Source organism: Erpetoichthys calabaricus, chromosome 8 (assembly GCF_900747795.2).
Source record: "Erpetoichthys calabaricus chromosome 8, fErpCal1.3, whole genome shotgun sequence".
Lineage (NCBI taxonomy): Eukaryota > Metazoa > Chordata > Cladistia > Polypteriformes > Polypteridae > Erpetoichthys > Erpetoichthys calabaricus.
The window spans coordinates 150,963,314-150,983,500 of NC_041401.2; the positions used below are offsets into that span (position 1 = coordinate 150,963,314).

At 39.6% G+C, this 20,187-nt stretch overlaps 2 protein-coding genes across 5 annotated transcripts in view; both read right to left on the reverse strand.

The window, feature by feature from the left end:
- LOC114656170 (anterior gradient protein 3-like) overlaps nucleotides 1–20,187 on the reverse strand; it is a 270,125-nt gene that overhangs the window by 200,031 nt on the left and 49,907 nt on the right. The window lies entirely within an intron of this gene.
- LOC114643119 (tumor necrosis factor receptor superfamily member 14-like) overlaps nucleotides 1–20,187 on the reverse strand; it is a 203,729-nt gene that overhangs the window by 103,218 nt on the left and 80,324 nt on the right. The window contains exon 1 of one of the 4 annotated variants that reach the window (XM_051930534.1): nucleotides 10,063–10,175. The exons of the other annotated variants lie outside the window; for them this stretch is intronic. The gene's annotated coding sequence lies outside the window, so the exon portion shown is untranslated. Of the gene's footprint in view, nucleotides 1–10,062; nucleotides 10,176–20,187 lie in introns of those variants that run through there. 4 annotated transcript variants of the gene reach the window in all.

Genomic DNA, 20,187 nt, shown 5'->3' on the forward strand with positions numbered 1-20,187 from the left:
GGAAGTCGCCTTACATCCGCCACGTGCCCTCTTTCTGTTCCCAGAAGCTAATCATAAAATGGTTTTAATAGTTTACTTTCAAATAATGCAAAGAGTATGCGACACGTGTTTCTCCCTAATTCTGGGCTCATCAGGCATACACACTCACTTCATCCCCTCTCGGGAATCGAATCTCTATCGTCAGCGCCAGAGTTGAAGCCCCTAACGTTGCGGTCAGCAAGTCGGCTAACATCCGCCATGTGCCGTCTTTCAGTTGCGAGAAGCAGATCATAGAATGGTTGAAACTGTTGCCCCTAACGTTGCGCTACGGCGTGTGGTTCGTTTATACCTCGTGTCTTCTCATTAAACTTTTATCTCGCGAATATGTTATTGCAATCAGCAGTGAGAGCGTTTCTATAAACTTAATTTAAACTTACGTTTTACACCGTGCTTTGTTTCCCTTATGAACATGCTTGTATGCTTCACTCGCTGGCTTCTTATTGTTTCGCTCCCTTCTCAATTGTTTAATGAATTTTTTGTTCTTCGCTGTTTGCGGCTCTTCCTTCATTTCTCCCTACTGAGTTCTTTTATCTCGCGAATATGTTATTGCAATACATATATATATATATATACATATATACATATACATATATACATACATACATATACATATATATATATATACATACATATATATATATACATATATATACATATACATATACAGTGGAACCTCGAGATACGATCACCTCTGTATACGAGAAATTCAAAATACGAGGAAAGTATGAGCAAAAAATTCAGATCTAAATGCGAGGATTGGCTCGCGTAACAAGCCACGAGCCAGGCTGTGGGTATAGCTCGCGGCTTAGCGAGGGGGCGTGGTAGCAGTTGCGAGCCGCGATCTGCGGTGTCTGCGTTTCTCACTTAAGTGCACAGGTGGGAAACTGCCCACATCCATGATTGTTCCTGTGACTGATGGGCTGCAGCTGCCATGTCCTCCCCGCATATATAGAGAAGCGCGAGCCGGTTAAGGGGGAGAAGAAGTAAAAGAAAAGAGAGGAGAGAGAGAGCGCAGGCAGGCAGGCAGGAAGTCGGTGCGGGAGAGCGAGCGAGCGAGTGCAGGCTCGCGTGTAGCTGAACAGTGAGCTGAACAGGCGAGCCAAACAGCTGAAGCAGGACGGTGTAGAGAAGGTCAGCTGCATTAAGAGTGTCTCGCCTGTTGCAGAGCCCGCAGGTGAGACGCTAACAGAGAGAAGCACCGGGGATTGTCATCTGTTTTTTAAAGACTGCATCCTTTTGACGTTTTAACCTCGTGTTAAAGGATTGTTATTCTTGTGTATTTTAAACCTCCACTTCACAACTGTTTTAAGGATTATTTATTTAAAGATTTATTGAATGCTCTACTGCACTTTGGACACCTGTTTTGATTCTTTTAATAATCAGTTATATTATTTACCAGTGTTATTTATTAAAGGTAGACTACAGTATATATAATTTATCAGTGTTATTTGTTAGGAAAATTGATTTTTATGTTAATATATTTGGGGTGCGGAACGGATTAACTGGATTTCCATTTTTTTCAATGGGGAAGTTTGTTCTAGATATGTGAAATTCGCTATACAAGCTCAGTGCTGGAACGAATTAAACTCGTATCTAGAGGTTCCACTGTATATACATATATATATATATATATACATATATATACATATATATATATATACATACATATATATATATATATATATATATATATACATACTATCATACACGTGTGAATAGGAGGCAGCTGAAGAGCTTGGAGAAGAATGGTAATACATCTGCCCAGGGGGTGGCGGTGTGCACTAACGCTTTCCCGGGAAATCCCACCAGGAGCCACTGCCTCAACTCAAGACACGCCACTTCCGGTCCCGGCCCCGAGGACGACATCACTTCCCTCAGACTTCCTATAAAGCCTCACTCCTTTCCCCTGGAATTGAGTTCTGTTTTGGACTCTGTCTTGTAAACTTGACTCAACCACAAACATTTACTTTTTGCAGCCAGGATACAGAATTATACGGGCGGCTGCCCCGTGTTTTCATATCACAATACACCTATTAATTATATATATATATATATATATATATATATATATATATATATATATATACTGTATATATACATACACACACACACACATATTGTATATACACATATATTTTGGCTACTTCACCTGAAAACAGCAAGCTACAGAATCAATTGGAGTGTGCAGAACAGGGACTTGAATTGGGCTTTAAAGTTCAATGCTGCTCTTCTAAATCATCACTGTGTACTAATAAGTGTTTAACAATCCTGTATTTTAACTTTAAAAATACTAATAATGATGACATTTTACACCTATTATGTAAGCTATGCAGTAACAACATTATTATTACAGCTTTACTTAAACAGTTTGCCATTGTAAAAAAAGGGCGGAGGCTTAGTTTGATAACCTTCTAAACAACCAGTTTGTTTGTAGCGATTACCACAATAGTGGTAATAAATGTAAATTAGTAAGGTGGAAATTTTTAATGCTAAAGTGAGAGCTGCCGCTGACAAAGTCAATTCGTGAAAAGATAGTTAAAAAAAACTGTCTGGCATTATTACACCATGGAAGGCCCAAAGAGTATCTGATTTAAAGAAAACATGCCGGAGAGCTGAACGTAAATGGAGAAAAACTAAATTGATAGTTCACTATGAAATACTGAAGGCTAAAATAATGGAATTTTACAACAAAGTCCATCTGGAGAAGCAGTCCTACTGCTCTACAATTATAAATAATAATGCAGGTAATCCAAGAGTTTTATTCTCTACTACTGATCGTTTGCTAAACCCAGGTCACTGATTTTAATGGTAGCTTTTTGGAGGCATTCCAATTTGTGAGGCTTTTGCTTATTTTTTTTAAACACAAAATTAATAAATCTTAGTGTTCCATTTTATGTGAATTAAATTCTTTCACCAGGATAGAGTGGTTGGAAAAATAGTTTGACAGAACTATATTAGAAGCTTTTATGTTCACAGCAAATTTCCCAAATTCAGCGTAATCAGCACAAGGTATGCAATATGATTGATTTGTTAATCTGAGCAGCCAGGGCATTCCCCATGACCATAAAAATGCAGCAGAGGCAGTAAGGGAAGTAAAAGGTTACAGCTTATTTAATTTCCTACAGCAACATCGCGTAAAGACACGGTTCATTTTTAAAATCTGAATTGTCACATTAAAGAAGAATAAACGATTGAATTTTTTAATTTCCCCATTCCACATAGTCATCCTTTCTCCTCTGTGTACATGGATGGTTGCTACAATTGGAATGTAATTGGAATGTGCAAAACAAGATAAAAAATCTGAAATAAACTTATTATATGTCAAAGCACTGCCATATTTTTTTTAAGGCCAGTGCCATCGTCCTCCTGCATGCATATCGTACACTGCAAGATCACAATCCTAATCAACAATTGGCACTGTGCATTTTTTGTGGCATGTTGTTTGTATGCCTGATAAGAAAAGGCAAAATATACACTATAGCAAAGCCACAACAAAGTACAATTTTTCTATAATGTATGCCAAGTCACTTTGTTTCCTCGGGAAGTGACAGAAAAAGAACAACTGAGGACATTGTGTTTCAGTGAGTATAAGTAATTAGTAACTTGTAGATTTTCTATTTGTAGTTAATTGTTCAAATCCAGTTTATGATGCAGCAGATCTAATTTTAGAGTTTGGTGCCAATACTGCATCGTGATTTCAGTGGCAGTTCTGGGGATGGGCCGAGGGGGGCCACTGCCCCCGTAACAAGCATGGTCTCCCCTGTGGTCCCCCCAAAATGTGAAGGCTATCTGGGTCTGAGAAAAATATATGTGGGTACATTTTTTATGCACTGGCAATGGTTAAAACACAAATAAAGCACATTTTCTTGTTGGACTCTTAAGGCGGGCACATAAGTTAAGTCACGTCAAGTTGGTAAAAAGTGATATAAAAACAACAAGCAACTCACTAAATGCCTTTATCTTCCATGAGTAAATTAGCCAATTTTTACAAGTCTTGTTATTTAGCGGGTTGTTACATTGTTTACATTGTTTAGAATGTTATCAAACTAAGCCTCCACCCTTTTTTTACAATTGCGAACTGTTAAAGTAAAGCAGCTAGCATTCTGATAGCAAGACAGCACAGCAGAACAGTCATAAGTTACAGTGAGCCATTAAAGATGAGTAAAATGTCTTTTGACCATTTATTTTTCACTGTTAGAATTAAAAAATATTTTACACAAAGATAATTACCTGCACTTAAATTGTGTAATCATAAGCAGACTAGGTATACACTGAAAATGTATTTCATCAGCTTTGAATTTTAATGCTATTTTAATGTTAAAGCAAAGAAATTCAGAATGAGGAGCCGAGTTGTTTAGCCGACATGCTCAGAACACAAATGAAAGAAGAAGTGTTGAGAGCAAGGTCTTTAGAACCATGGTTGATGGAACAAAATATGTTTAAAAAGAACATATATCTCTGGTACTCGGGTACTATTTCAGTGGAAGCTATCCATGTGAGTTTCCTCCACTTTGAATCAGCTGAGAAACTAGATGTAGTAGGACTTTCTGACCATATTGTATACATACTAGAACATTATGGTCTTGAATACAGAGACAACTTAGTTGCCCGAGAAAATTATGGTGTGTCCATCACAAATTGCAGTATACAGGAGTCCAAGCTTGCATTAAAGAGAAATGTGAAACATGCATCTTACATCCTCTGCAGTGCACATTGACTATAACTATTGAACTATATTTAGACAAAACTGCCCCCAAGGCAAAATAATTCTTCTAATTGGTGAAATAGATACTCTTAGTGCAGAGGAACTGGATAAACCTCTGGTGCTATCTGAATTACTAGAAGCTATAAAGTCACTTCAGAGTGGGAAAGCAGCAGGCCCTGATGGCTACCCTGTCAAATTCTATAAGAAATTCTCCACTCAGCTAGCTTTACAGAAGCTAGAGACAATCAAATTCTACCTCAAACTTTTCACCAAGCATTAATCACCGTCTTTCCTAAACAAAATACAGACTTATTACAATGTGCATCATACAGACCAATTTCACTTCTGAATAATGATGTCAAGATACTCTCCAAAGTCATAGCTAGAAGGATGGAGAAAGTGCTGCCTTCGGTAATATCACAAAATTAAACTGGATTTATTAAAGGCTGACACTTAGCTTCCAATCTTCGACGCCTGTTTAATGTAATATATTCACCGGCAAAGTCAAACACCCCAGAGATATTATTATCGGATACAGAAAAAGCATTTGATATGATTGAATGGAACTACCTTTTCACTACATTAGAGAAATTTGGGTTTGGCCCGAACATTTGTGCATGGATCAAACTACTGTATACCAATCCAGAAGCTTCAGTTTGTATTAACTACATTTGTTCGGACTACTTTAAACTAGAACGTGGTACCAGACAAGGATATCCCTTGTCACCACTGCTATTTGCAATTGCCATTGAACCACTGGCATTTCACTGTTGAAATGCTTATCAGATAAAGGAGATTATCAGAGAAGAACTTGAACAGAAAATTTCTCTAAATGCAGATGATATGGTACTGTATATATCAGACCCACAAAATACTGTGCCTGCAGTCTTAACAGCACTTACAGAATTTCAAAAGATCTCTGGTCTTAAAATAAATTTGAATAAAAGTGTGCTCTTCCCAGTGAATTCTCAAGCATACAATATTAGATTGGACACCTTCCCTTTTATCATTGCAGATAAGTTTAAATACCTAGGGGTAAATATCACAAGTAAACATAAAGCTCTTTATCAACAAAATTTTGCCGTATGTATGGAAAAAATAAAGCAAGACTTGCATAGATGGTCAACCCTTCATCTCACTCTAGCTGGAAGAATTAACATTGTTAAGATGAATATCATTCCTAAGCTTCTCTTTTTATTTCAGAACATACCAATATACATCAATAAATCATTTTTTAAGCAATTAGATTCAACTGTAACCTCATTTATTTGGAACTTAAAACATCCACGTAAGGCAGAAGGTGGCATGGTTCTACCCAACTTTCAGTTTTATTACTGGGCAGAAAACATACAAGCTATAAAAACCTGGACACAAATAGATGAACATACACAGGCTTGGGGCACAATAGAAATAAAATCTTGCAGTACTTCTTTATATTCCCTGCTTTGTGCCCCTATTAATGCAAGTTATCACCCCGATATACTAATAACCCAATTGTGCTTCACTCACTCAGAATATGGAACCAATGTAGAAAGCATTTTAAGATGGAGAATCTTTTATCTGTGGCACCTCTGCATGAGAACCACCTTTTTCAACCCTCGCAAACATATGCAGTTTTTAATACAGTATCTGGAAAACATTTGGGATTAAATCACTTAAAGATCTTTATATAGACAACATCTTTGCATCCTATGAACAATTACAGTCCAAACTTAACTTTCCAGCAACACATTTCTTTCACTATCTTCAAATTAGAAACTTTGTTAACTCTTTTAGGGCGGATGTCGACTTTTGTCGACAGAAGGGGTTGAGGGCGAATGTCGACAAAAGTCGGCATCCAGGGATAGAGGGCGACAATCAGCTGTTAATGGCGACAAAACTCACTGTCACGTCGCAGGCATTCCCTCTGTGCTTGGAGGAATGCTAGACTCGTTGACTCGGCAACTAATCCTTGCGTGTGCGTGAGTTGCGAAATGTAAACAATGGCAAGATGGTATCCACATGTCACAAGGGAGTGAAGCGAGTGCAGAAAAGAAAACACTCTGCAGACAATGTTTTGCGCATCATCGCGGAGTCGGACTCTGATTTTTCAGAATCAGATTTTATTGACAGTGATCAGGAGAGCGAACAAGAGAGTGAGAAGCTGGCATCAGCTGATCGGACACCAGCCGATGCCGCGCCAGCTGATCCGCTGCCAGCTGAATGCATTCCTGCAGCCGATGCATCTACGGCAAGGTTCGCGTGGGAGGAATACACAGACATTGATCCGTGGGCTACCAGACTTCACAAGACGGCATGGCTTGCTGTTGGACACGACAGATCACCAGCTGCTGAACTACTTCAGGCTGCTCTATCCTGATGCTGCTTATCAGCTACTGTCAGACGAGACAAACAGGTAGGCAGAGAAATTTTTTGAATCGCGGGCTGCGCTTGCATCGCATTCTCATTTTTTAAAGTGGAAACCCACAACAAAAGACGAGATGAAGCGTGCTGTGGCATTACAAATAGAGATGTGACAGAACTGGTGATATAACTTCAGAGAGCATTAGTCCACACGTGCGTTGTCCCCTGGTGGCTTTGGACAGGTTATGCAGCGTAATGATAGGTACGTGATGCTGCAAAGTTTTATTCAGAAAACTTGGTGGCAGTGGCATGGCACGATGGCAAACGGGTGACTTGTCTCTCTACAGTACACACTAACAATACAGGTGCTGGTCATAAAATTAGAATATCATGACAAAGTTGATTTATTTCAGTAATTCCATTCAAAAAGTGAAATTTGTATATTAGATTCATTCATTACACACAGACTGATGTATTTCAAATGTTTATTTCTTTTAATGTTGATGATTATAACTGACAACTAATGAAAGTCCAACATTCAGTATCTCAGAAAATTAGAATATTGTGAAAAGGTTCAATATTGAAGACACCTGGTGCCACACTCTAATCAGCTAATTAACTCAAAACACCTGCAAAATCCTTTAAATGGTCACTCAGTCTAATTCTGTAGGCTACACAATCATGGGGAAGACTGCTGACTTGACAGTTGTCCAAAAGACGACCATTGACACCTTGCACAAGGAGGGCAAGAGACAAAAGGTCATTGCTAAAGAGGCTGGCTGTTCACAGAGCTCTGTGTCCAAGCACATTAATAGAGAGGCGAAGGGAAGGACAAGATGTGGTAGAAAAAAGTGTACAAGCAATAGGGATAACCGCACCCTGGAGAGGACTGTGAAACAAAACCCATTCAAAAATGTGGGGGAGATTCACAAAGAGTGGACTGCAGCTGGAGTCAGTGCTTCAAGAACCACCACGCACAGACGTATGCAAGACATGGGTTTCAGCTGTCGCATTCCTTGTGTCAAGCCACTCTTGCACAAGAGACAGCGTCAGAAGCGTCTCGCCTGGGCTAAAGACAAAAAGGACTGGACTGCTGTTTAGTGGTCCAAAGTTATGTTCTCTGATGAAAGTAAATTTTGCATTTCCTTTGGAAATCAAGGTCCCAGAGTCTGGAGGAAGAGAGGAGAGGCACAGAATCCACGTTGCGTGAGGTCCAGTGTAAAGTTTCCACAGTCAGTGATGGTTTGGGGTGCCATGTCATCTGCTGGTGTTGGTCCATTGTGTTTTCTGAGGTCCAAGGTCAACGCAGCCGTCTACCAGGAAGTTTTAGAGCAATTCATGCTTCCTGATGCTGACGAACTTTATGGAGATGCAGATTTCATTTTCCAACAGGACCTGGCACCTGCACACAGTGCCAAAGCTACCAGTACCTGGTTTAAGGACCATGGTATCCCTGTTCTTGGTTGGCCAGCAAACTCGCCTGACCTTAACCCCATAGAAAATCTATGGGGTATTGTGAAGAGGAAGATGCAATACACCAGACCCAACAATTCAGAAGAGCTGAAGGCCACTATCAGAGCAACATGGGCTCTCATAACACCTGAGCAGTGCCACAGACTGATCGACTCCATGCCACGCCGCATTGCTGCAGTAATCCAGGCCAAAGGAGCCCCAACTAAATATTGAGTGCTGTACATGCTCATACTTTTCATGTTCATACCTTTCAGTTGGCCAACATTTCTAAAAATCCTTTTTTTGCATTGGTCTTAATTGATATTCTAATTTTCCGAGATACTGAATTTGGGACTTTCATTAGTTGTCAGTTATAATCATCAACATTAAAAGAAATAAACATTTGAAATACATCAGTCTGTGTGTAATGAATGAATCTAATATACAAGTTTCACTTTTTGAATGGGATTACTGAAATAAATCAACTTTGTCATGATATTCTAACTTTATGACCAGCACCTGTACACTGACAGCTTGCCCTAATGTCGACTGTTGGATAACACGCTCAGCTACTTTGACTACCTTGACTGTACCCTCAGAAGGAATCATCAAACCTCCTTTGTTTTTTTAATGTGAGCAAGTGGTAGCTTTGATTATGTGATGCCGGTACTGCATCTGTTACCAAACTAGCACGGCACACATCACAGGGCAGCTTTCTCAAAATCCCGTCTAAGGGCTACCTCCCACTGCTTCCTGAGGTGGATTTCTTTGGGAAACTGTCAAAGTTTGAGAAGTGTTAACAGCTAACAACAATCTACATTGTAAATAAATACGTTTAGCCAAAACGTTTCTTGGAGGCTCACTTGTGCACATAAATGCATAGTTTTGCTATCTTAGTCTGGCGAAGCTAAAGTTAAGATTATAAAACGGAATTTTCTAATGGCCAAATATAACCAAAACAATTGTTCACCTTTACCAATGAAATGTAATCCCTGTGATCTGGTTTGGAGCGTACAGCGGTTTGTACAATCAGAAGCAGCACATGCGTGAGGCATCTTTATCCATTACGTCACTCCACAGCAGTGCCACTCGCAATATGGCGGCGACGTTGACGTACGATGCTGCTGGTCACGAGGCGTCTAGTAATTCTATGTCTATGGGTGCGTTGAGCTGCCAATTATTCTTAATTCACAGGCGTCACCCCAAAAAAAAAAAACAGTATGGTAACGTAAACCTAACACATTTACAAATTACACATGAACGTTTTAAGTCATCGCACAGCCCCAGTCTGCAGCGCTCTCCTCCGTCCCGAAGGAGCCAGAGTTATCTCTAAGGCTTGCATATTGTAATCTTTCTAGTTAGTCCATAAAAGGAGTCATTTTGCTGGACTTATTTTAACGGAGAGAAACAGCAGCTCTCGAAAACGTATTTATGTATCATAGATTTGAAAAATCCGTTTACTTAAATCTCATATTCAGGTAGTACGTGTAAAAAATACAATTCGATTAGGAAAGACACTCTACCTGGTCAGAGAAGGAACACATTCCCGCTTTATTTCCCTTATTCTCATTAGTAAGTATTAAAACTGCAAAAGAAAAAAGTCCTTAAAATGGCGTCGATTGGAAATTGTTTTGTTTTATTTTACTACTTGGGAAAACGACCTCCCACTGACGTCAGACATCGTAATGCCACATCTACTATATTTAAAGTGTACGCACTAATTATTTAATTATACAGCTGCATTAATACCTTTACGACCTCGACCAAACAAATAATTAAATACGGCTGCTGCTACGTGAAGGATTTTCAACTTCATTCAACTTAAATATTTTGGTAAGAAAAAAACGTACGGGCAGGACTTTCATTTTCACTAGTGATGTGTCAGTCGCGAACGAAACGGCTCTTGGAGCCGGCTCCTGTCTGTGAGCTGGAGTCGGAGCCGCTTTTTTTATTTCTCTATTTTTTTTTTCCAAGCTGCATGGGATTGGTCAACTAGAAAATGCGTGTCTGCACTGAGCAGGAGCAGGAGCAGGAGCAGGAGGGGGAGGGGCGGTGCTACAGACAAACACAGCACACACACGCTCAGAGAGAGAAACAGGAGGGAAGGACACGCGCGCGACAAAATGAGTGACCGTAGGAAACGGAGTAGAATTTGGATACATTTCAATTACATTGATAATACAAAGGCAGAGTGTAGAGCGTGCAAGGTTAAAATCTCATATCGAACAGGCTCTACAAATAATCTGCACCGGCACATGAGAACTGTACATCCATCAGTGCAGTTCGAAGAAAAAAGAAAAAAAAGTGAACCTGCTACTAATGAAAGTGACAGTTTGTCTACTGCAACTGTTGAAAGTGCCAGTTTGTCAATGTCTACACCGTCATCCAGACCTACACCAAGACCTACAACCCAGAGCTCTATGAGACAGTTTGTGCAAAAAGCCATAACTCCAGTTAAACAGAACACAATTGATGAGGAATTGGCTAAAATGATTGCACGTGATTTCCAACCATTTTCAATCGTGGAAGACAAAAGATTCAGGACCTTTACTCATGCTCTCAATCCATTTTATGTAATTCCAAGCAGGAAAACTCTCTTTCACAAAATTATCCCAAACCTATATGACAGAAAACGTGCTTCACTGCAAGAGAGAGTTAAAAAAAGCCCCAGGAGTTTGCCTGACAACTGACTGTTGGACATCCCGCACCACCACATCCTACATGTCAGTTACCTGCAACTTTATTGAAAAATTACAAAATGGTGACCTGTCTTCTGGATTGTTTTGAGTTCAGTGACAGACACACTTCTAATAACTTAGCAGAGGAGCTGCTCAAAGTGGCAAAAGAGTGGGATGTGGAAAACAAAGTGGTTTGCTGTGTCAGTGACAATGCATCTAACATAATTAAAGCAATTAAAATCCTGAAATGGACCCACCACCCATGTCTTGCACACACAATTAACCTGTTTGTGAGAGATGCTCTGAAGGTGATGAAACCCACTGTGGACAAAGTGAAGGCAATAGTGGAATTCTTCCACAGGAGCACAACAGCCACAGAGAAGCTCAAATCTACCCAACGACAGATGGGCATGCCTGAACTCAAGCTCAAACAGGAGTGCATTACAAGGTGGAACTCAACCTTTCATATGCTAAAACGGATTCTGGAGTCCAAGGATGCAGTCATCTCTACCCTGGCTGTTATCAGTGCACCAGTTGATCCTCTGAGCCAAGAGGAATGGGAGGTGCTGCAGGAGACATGCATGGTTCTGGAGCAGTTTGAGCGGGTCACTGTGGAGATCAGTGCAGACAGGTACAGTGTACAAATGCTACTACATTATTATTATTGTTATTAATATCATTATTATTCAATTATTATCATTTTTATTAGTTGTTGTTGCATTATTGGTATGAAAAGTAGATTAGACATGAATGGGAATAATACATACTGCTAAATAAAACAAAGCATAATTTTAACAGTTATTCTTTACTCATTTTCAGCTATGTTACAGCATCCAAAATGCTGATCCTGTGCAAGGGTCTGCAGAGAGTAACAACTGAGCACCAGACCAGAGTAACCACAGGGAAAGTGGCAGGGTTAGTGGCTGCTCTCTGTGCATCCATGGACAGAAAGTTTCACAGAATAGAATACAACAGTATTCTTTCAGAAACCACCATGCTTGACCCAAGATTCAAAAGGTTGGCCTTTAATGAAAACAGAGCGGCTGATGAAGCTCTTCAGAGAATAAGTGCAGCAGCAAGATACTTCCAGCCAGCTCCAATGCCAGTGGGCCAAGAGGGAGAAAAGGGAACAGAGGATGAACAAGAGGAGCCACAAGCGTCTGCTGTTTGGAGGTTCTTTGAAGAACAAGCAACTGGCCCTGGAGACACTCAAAAAAAGAAGGCATCCCTCAGCAGATGCAATACTGGAAGTGAGATTGTATCTTGAGAAGCCTCTTTTCCAAAGAAGCGCAGACCCGCTGAGCTGGTGGGAGACCAAGGCTTCAGTTTACCCACGTCTTATGCATATAATGGCACAGAGACTGTGCATTGTAGCAACATCAGTCCCCTCAGAGAGAATCTTCTCCAAAACAGGGCAGATAATAACAGAGAGAAGAAACAGTATCAACCCCTCAAAGCTGAGGCACTTGGTTTTTCTTAATGCCAACCTTCTTTAAAGACTAACTAAAACTGTTTCCTGGATGCTACTTTTTTGTTTTACACATTATTTATATTTTGTTTTGTGATTCTGTAAGCTTATGTTGTTTCACTGTAAATAATTAAAAATATTGGATCTTTCTCAAATTGAGATGGTTTGTTTTTGTACCTTAAAATTTATTATTCTGCACCATGTTATAAGACATATAAATAATAAACATTTGATATAATGTATGTTTTGTACGTTAGTAATTCATTTCACTTATAATTTTACATTATTTTTGGTAATAATTTCATTTTAGCACCAAAAAAATCTGAAGAGCCACTTGGGAGCTGAAAGAGCCGGCTCTTTTAAGTGAGCCGAGCCATAAGAGCCGGCTCTCTTAAAAGAGCTGGAATTCCCATCACTAATTTTCACGACACTGCCTGATATACGTTTCTTATTTTACGACACGAGTCCACATCCGATTTGCATCGCGCATGCGCTCTCTCCTTACTAAACAACTTTATGACACTGCCCGAGCGCGGTTTGCATTGCTCTTCTTTATTAATCATTTTTGTGGTGCAGTTTATCTCCGTTTACTGTGAACTCATCGTTTCTTACTATAAAAGATGAGAACGTTTGAGTTTTATACCATCTTGAAAGAATATTTTTCACCTGAGGAATTTAACTTCAGTCTAACGTAGAGGAAGCGAAGTGAAAAACGACATTTCTTTGAACTTTATTTTTTACGTTTGGTATCTACAGCTTTTTAACAAATGAAGGTAAAAAGGATTTTACTTCTCAGATGAAATACTACCTTCGTAAACTCGTGGTTCAAAAGAGTATTTCTCCGTATTAACGTTAACGGAGTAATGGAAAAAATACGTGCATTTTCTTAACAGTGTATTAACGTTAGTTGGCATGTTTTTTGGCTGCATTTTTTGTCCTTAAAGAGTAAACTGCATGTTAACAATTAAGCAAAACAGTGTATCTGAATCCTCACATCCACAGTGACAGTTGTTTTTCTCAGAGGTACATCAATACCGACAATAACAAAACGGGTCTGTTGTGAAATAACATTTATTTTCTCATGTTATTTTGCTTTGTTGTATTTTGAAAGAACCTACACACAATTTTCTCTAAATGTAGTATCACATTTATTAGTTTACATTACCTATGCAGTAGACATTGTGTGAAACTATGTATATCTAAACTTATTTGATGTGGTCAGGTGCAGTTACATGCAGACATCTTAAGTTTTCAGTTTGCCTTGGTACTGCTCTACAGGTGTTCCAAGAAGTAAGGATAGACTTTATTGATGTTTGAATTAAGTAGGTGAACCTCATTTATTTATCTATTGTGTTTATTTATTTATTTAACACTTCTAGGGTGGTGGAAGAGTTTGGCCAGATAATGGAGTTGCAATTGAAGAAGAAGGATGGACAGATATGTGACATGTTGGAGTAGTGCCAAGCACCTCCAGAATCCTCCATCTGAATCTCAGGATTAAATCTACTATGTTTTTGCTGTTTTTTTTTCCACCCAACTTCTGAAAAACTGAGCACATTTCATATGTCATTGTATTATTGCCCAGGTTGCATGTCTTCTGTAGGGTTAATTTTAAATTACTAGTATATTATATATATACACACACACACACACACAGAGTGTGGAAAATAAGTACCGTCTTTTTCCGAAAATAAGACACTGTCTTACTTTCTTTTTTGGTCCAAAATACGCACTAGGGCTTATTTTCGGGGGAGGACAAAAATAAAAGTATATTTATATATTTTTATTTAATATTTATTTATTTTACACAGAATACAGAAATTAAAATTTATTCAATTACAGTCATGTCATCTTCTTCTGGAACATCGTCATAAATCAAATTCTGAATTCTGTTCTGATTTTCCTCCAAATCCATTTCCTGTTGAATCATTGGCCCGAATCTCTCATGTCTTGCAATATAGCTATCGTTAAATGAATACTTCTTGTCTAAGTAGCCTGTTCGTAGTGCATTGGAAACACAACTATCAGTTATTTTGTCCCATGAATTTTGTACCCAATTCACAACTTCCTGTAAGCCTGGTTTTACAAAATTACCTCGATGATTTCTCACCATTCTGTTTTCAATATATTCATTGATTTCCATCCGCAAATGATCCTTGAATGGCTTGTTTATTGCAATGTCAGGTGTCTGTACTCATTTTAACTGCGGTTAAAAATTATTCACTTTATAAAGAAAAGCCAAGCAAAATGACACCTTTTTTTGCTTGGCTTTTCTTTATAAAGTGAATAATTTTTAACCGCAGTTAAAATGAGTACAGACACTTGACATTGCAATAAACAAGCCATTCAAGGATCATTTGCGGATGGAAATCAATGAATATATTGAAAACAGAATGGTGAGAAATCATCGAGGTAATTTTGTAAAACCAGGCTTACAGGAAGTTGTGAATTGGGTACAAAATTCATGAATAAAATGACGTATGAGGAAATAATCAGACTTACAAGACTGAAATGAACAAACGTTGTATCTGCACTGTCGCTCAATGTAGACTGCTGCCTTAACGAACAATTATTTATAGTGTGCGCCAACGACGCGTTCCGTCGCATTCCGCATATGCATGCCCCCCTCCACCCCCTCCCCACCTCATTCGACCATACTCTGCGATACGCGCGATGCAGTACAACACAACACAGCAGAGCAGAGCGGACACAATATTTATGTATTCATGCTGCCTTATGTTGTATTTTTAAGATAAATTCCAAGAATTAATTTGAAACGAACTGTAGAGGTAAACAATGAATTTCTCGGAATATTTTATTTCAAACATTTCTCTGAAATACGAGTATTAGGGAAGCTAAACATACTTAATACATCAACAGCATTTTTTAACGAATTCTTTTTTTCACATTATTTTAACTAGGGCTTATTTTCGGGGGAGGGCTTATATTACAAAAAGTTCCGAAAATCTCGATAGGGCTTATTTTCGGGGGATGTCTTATTTTCGGAAAAAGACGGTATTGAACGGGTCAACGTTTTTCTCAGTAAATATTTATAATAGGACTATTGACATGACATTTTCACCAGATATTGGTAACAACCAAAGTAATTCACACATACAAATAAGTCCATAAATTATGTGTAATAAAGTGGAATGACACAGGGAAGAAAGTATTGAATACATGAAGAAAAGGAGGTGCAAAAAGGCATGGAAAGCCAAGAAACCAGCTGAAATCTGTCGGTATTTAGAAAGCAATTGTGCCCCCTATCAGTACAAATTAATATCGACTGGTTAAGTCCTAATTGATGGCCTATAAAAGTTTCTCATTACCAAGGTGTCACACAAGAAGCATCTCATGATGGGAAAAACCAAGGAGCTCACTCAAGACCTTTGCAACCTTATTGTTGCAAAACATAACGATGGCATTGATTACAGACGTATTACTAAACTTCTGAATGTTCCAGTGAGTACCGTTGTGGCCATAATCCGGAAGTGGAAAGAATATCATTTCACCATAAGCCGGCCACGACCAGGTGCTCCTCGCAAGATTTCTGACAAAGGAGTTAAATAATAATCAGAAGAGTTGTCCAAGAGCCAAGGACCATTCGTGGATAGCTTCTGAAAGACCTGGTATTAGCAGGTACAGTTGTTTCAAAGAAAACAATACGTAATGCACTCAACTGCCATGGGCTCTATGCACATGTACCACGTAAAACTCCGCTGCTGAAGAAAAAGCATGTTGAAGCTTATTCAAAGTTTGCTGCACAACATTTGGACAAGCCAATGAAATACTGGGAGAATATAGTCTGGTCAGATCATAACAAAATGGAACTCTTTAGATGTCATTGCGCACACCGTGTTTGGAGAAGAAATGGCACTGCACATCACCCCAGAAACACCATACCAACAGTGAAGTTTGGAGTTGGAAACAAGGTGTGGGGCTCTTTTTCAGCCGGAAGGATAAATGGAGAAATGTACCGGGACATTCTTGATAAGAATCTGCTGCCATCTACCAGGATGCTGAAGACGAAATGAGGGTGGACATTTCAGCAAGACAATGATCCCAAACACACAGCCAAGGAAAGTTTCAGTTGGTTTCACAGAAAGAAAATAAAGCTGCTTGAATAGCCCAGTCAATCACCCGACTTGAATCCAATTGAAAATCTATGGAAAAAACTGAAGATCACATATAGAAGAGGCCCCCAGAACCTTCAAGATTTGAAGACAGTTTGTGTGGAACAATGGGCCAAAATCACATTTGAGCAATGAATGCAACTAGTTTTTCCACACAGGAGAAGCTGTCATTACCAACAAAGGCTTTTCTACTAAGCATTACATAAATTTCAGTATGCGTGTTCAATACTTCTTTCCTGTCATTCCACTTTATTACACAACTTAAGTTCATACATCGTTTGTTTTGATTTTTTTGTATGTGTGGATAACGTGGGTTGTTACTGACATCTGGTGAAAATTTCATCTCAATAGCCCCATTAGAAATACAGTATCTCACAAAATTTTTGTAAATATTTTATTATATCTTTTCATGGGACAACACTTAAGATATAACACTCTGATACAATGTAAAGTCATTGTACAGTTTGTATAACAGTGTAAATTTGCTGTCCCCTCAAAATAACGCAACACACAGCCATTAATGTCTAAACCGCTGGCAACAAAAGTGAGTACACCCCTAAGTGAAAAATGTCCAAATTGTGCCCAAAGTGTCAATATTTTGTGTGGCCAGCATTATTTTCCAGCACTGCCTTAACTCTCTTGGGCATGGAGTTCACTAGAGCTTCACAGGTTGGCACTGGAATCCTCTTCCACTCCTCCATGACGACATCACGGAGCTGGTGGATGTTAAGAGACCTTGCACTCCTCCACCTTCCGTTTCAGGATGCCCCACAGATGCTCAATAGGGTTTAGGTCTGGAGACCTGCTTGGCCAGTCCAGCACCTTTACCCTCAGTTTCTTTAGCAAGACAGTGGTTGTCTTGGAGGTGTGTTTGGCGTCATTATCATGTTGGAATACTGGCCTGCGGCCCAGTTTCCGAAGGGAGGGGATCATGCTCTGCTTCAGTATGTCATAGTACTTGTTGGCATTCATGGTTCCCTCAATGAACTGTAGCTCCCCAGTGCCGGCAGCACTCATGCAGCCCCAAACCATGACATTCACACCACCATGCTTGACTGTAGGCAATACACACTCGTCTTTGTACACCTCACCTGGTTGCCACCACACATGCTTGACACCATCTGAACCAAATACATTTATCTTGGTTTCATCAGACCACAGGACATGGTTCCAGTAATCTATGTCCTTAGTCTGCTTGTCTTCAGCAAAGTGTTTGCAGGCTTTCTTGTGTATCATCTTTAGAAGAGGCTTCCTTCTGGGGAGACAGCCAGGCAGACCAATTTGATGCAGTGTGCGGTGTATAGTCTGAGCACTTACAGGCTGACCCCCCCACCTCTTCAACCTCTGCAGCAATGCTGGCAGCACTCATACATCTATTTTCAAAAGACAACCTCTGGATATGACACTGAGCACGTGCACTCAACTTCTTTGGTCGACCATGGCGTGGCCTGTTCTGAGTGGAACCTGTCCTGTTAAACCGCTGTATGGTCTTGGCCACCGTGCTGCAGCTCACTTTCAGGGTGTTGGCAATCCTCTTATAGCCTAGGCTATCTTTATGTAGAGCAACAATTCTTTTTTTCAGATCCTCAGAGTTCTTTGCCATGAGGTGCCATGTTGAACTTCCAGTGACCAATATGAGAGAGAGTGAGAGTGGTAACACCACATTTAACACACCTGCACCCCATTCACATCTGAGACCTTGTAACACTAACGAGTCACATGACACCGGGGAGGGAAAATGGCTAATTGGGCACAATTTGGACATTTTTCACTTAGGGGTGTACTCACTTTTGTTGCCAGCAGTTTAGACATTAATGGCTGTGTGTTGAGTTATTTTGAGGGGACAGCAAATTTACACTGTTATACAAGCTGTACACTGACTACATTGTATCAAAGTGTCATATCTTCAGTGTTGTCCCATGAAAAGATATACAGTGGAACCTCGGTTCACGAACGTCTCGGTACACGTACAACTCGGTTTATGACCAAAAAGTTCGGCAAACTTTTGCCTCGGTTCACGACCACACACTCGGTATACGAACAAGCCAGTTTCCCTTTCGGTTTGTGCGCCACACGTGTTGCATTGTTCTCCGTGCGTGCGTGCTTTCGCTGTGAAGTCTTTGTGCTCTATTTCATTTCCCTTCCGGTTCGTACGCGCCGATTACTGTATTTAAGCATGTGTTCAGCCTCTCCCTGTTCATTGTTCTCAGTCAGACGTGCGTGCTTTACCTGTGAACTCTTTGTGCTCTACAGTATTTCATGTGCTTTTGCAGTTAACCATGGCTTCGAAGCAAGTGAAGAGTGGTGAGAATTATTGAGACTTAATTATGAGAAGTGTTGCAATGTTACTTTTCTCTTTTTTCAAATGTTCATTTTTTCCCTGTGCTTAAAACTCATTTAAAAAGTGTGTTTACAGCAATCGGGTTGTAATGGTATTCGCGTGAACTTGGTTGGCTTTTAAATAAAGTTCAGATTTGTTCAAATGTTCCTTTTTTTTCCCTGTGCTTAAAACTCATTTAAAAAGTGTTTATACTGCTGCATTGTTACAGAGGGGGGGGGGGGGGGGGGTCTCACGTGCTCTTTGCGCTCCAGGCTCGCAAAAGAGAGACGCACGCACACACACACAGGCGGGGGGGAGAGAGAGAGTTAGCGAGGGACGCATATGGTAGAGAAGGCTTGTTTTTGTTTTCAGTTCTATTTACAGTGAACGGTTCGTAGCCTGCATTGTTGCAATGTTACTTTTCTTGGTCTATTAAATTACGGATTTTTCAAATGTTCATTTTTTCCCCTGTGCTTAAAACTCATTAAAAAAGTGTTTTTAGCGAGCGGTTCCTAGCACTATAGCGCAAACTATTGCAGTGTTAGTTTTCTCTGTTGTTCAAGGTTTTCTCAGTGTTATTCAATGTTTTTACATTTAGTTTACCATTACGCTGTGCATTCTATGGTATGATTAACTATATAATTGTGCTTAAAAACTAATATATATATAATACAGTTCGTACGGTCGGGAACGGATTACCCTAAGTTCTTGTCAATAAGCCGCGGCTTATCTAAGGAAAAAAGTTGTGAAAATGAAAAAATAGAATATCGGCTTATACATAAGTCCGGCTTATACATCCATCGCGGGGGTTGCGTTCCAGAGCCACCTGCGAAATAAGAATATCCGCGAAGTAGAAACCATGTGTTTATATGGTTATTTTTATATTGTCATGCTTGGGTCACAGATTTGCGCAGAAACACAGGAGGTTGTAGAGAGACAGGAACGTTATTCAAACACTGCAAACAAACATTTGTCTCTTTTTCAAAAGTTTAAACTGTGCTCCATGACAAGACAGAGATGACAGTTCTGTCTCACAATTAAAAGAATGC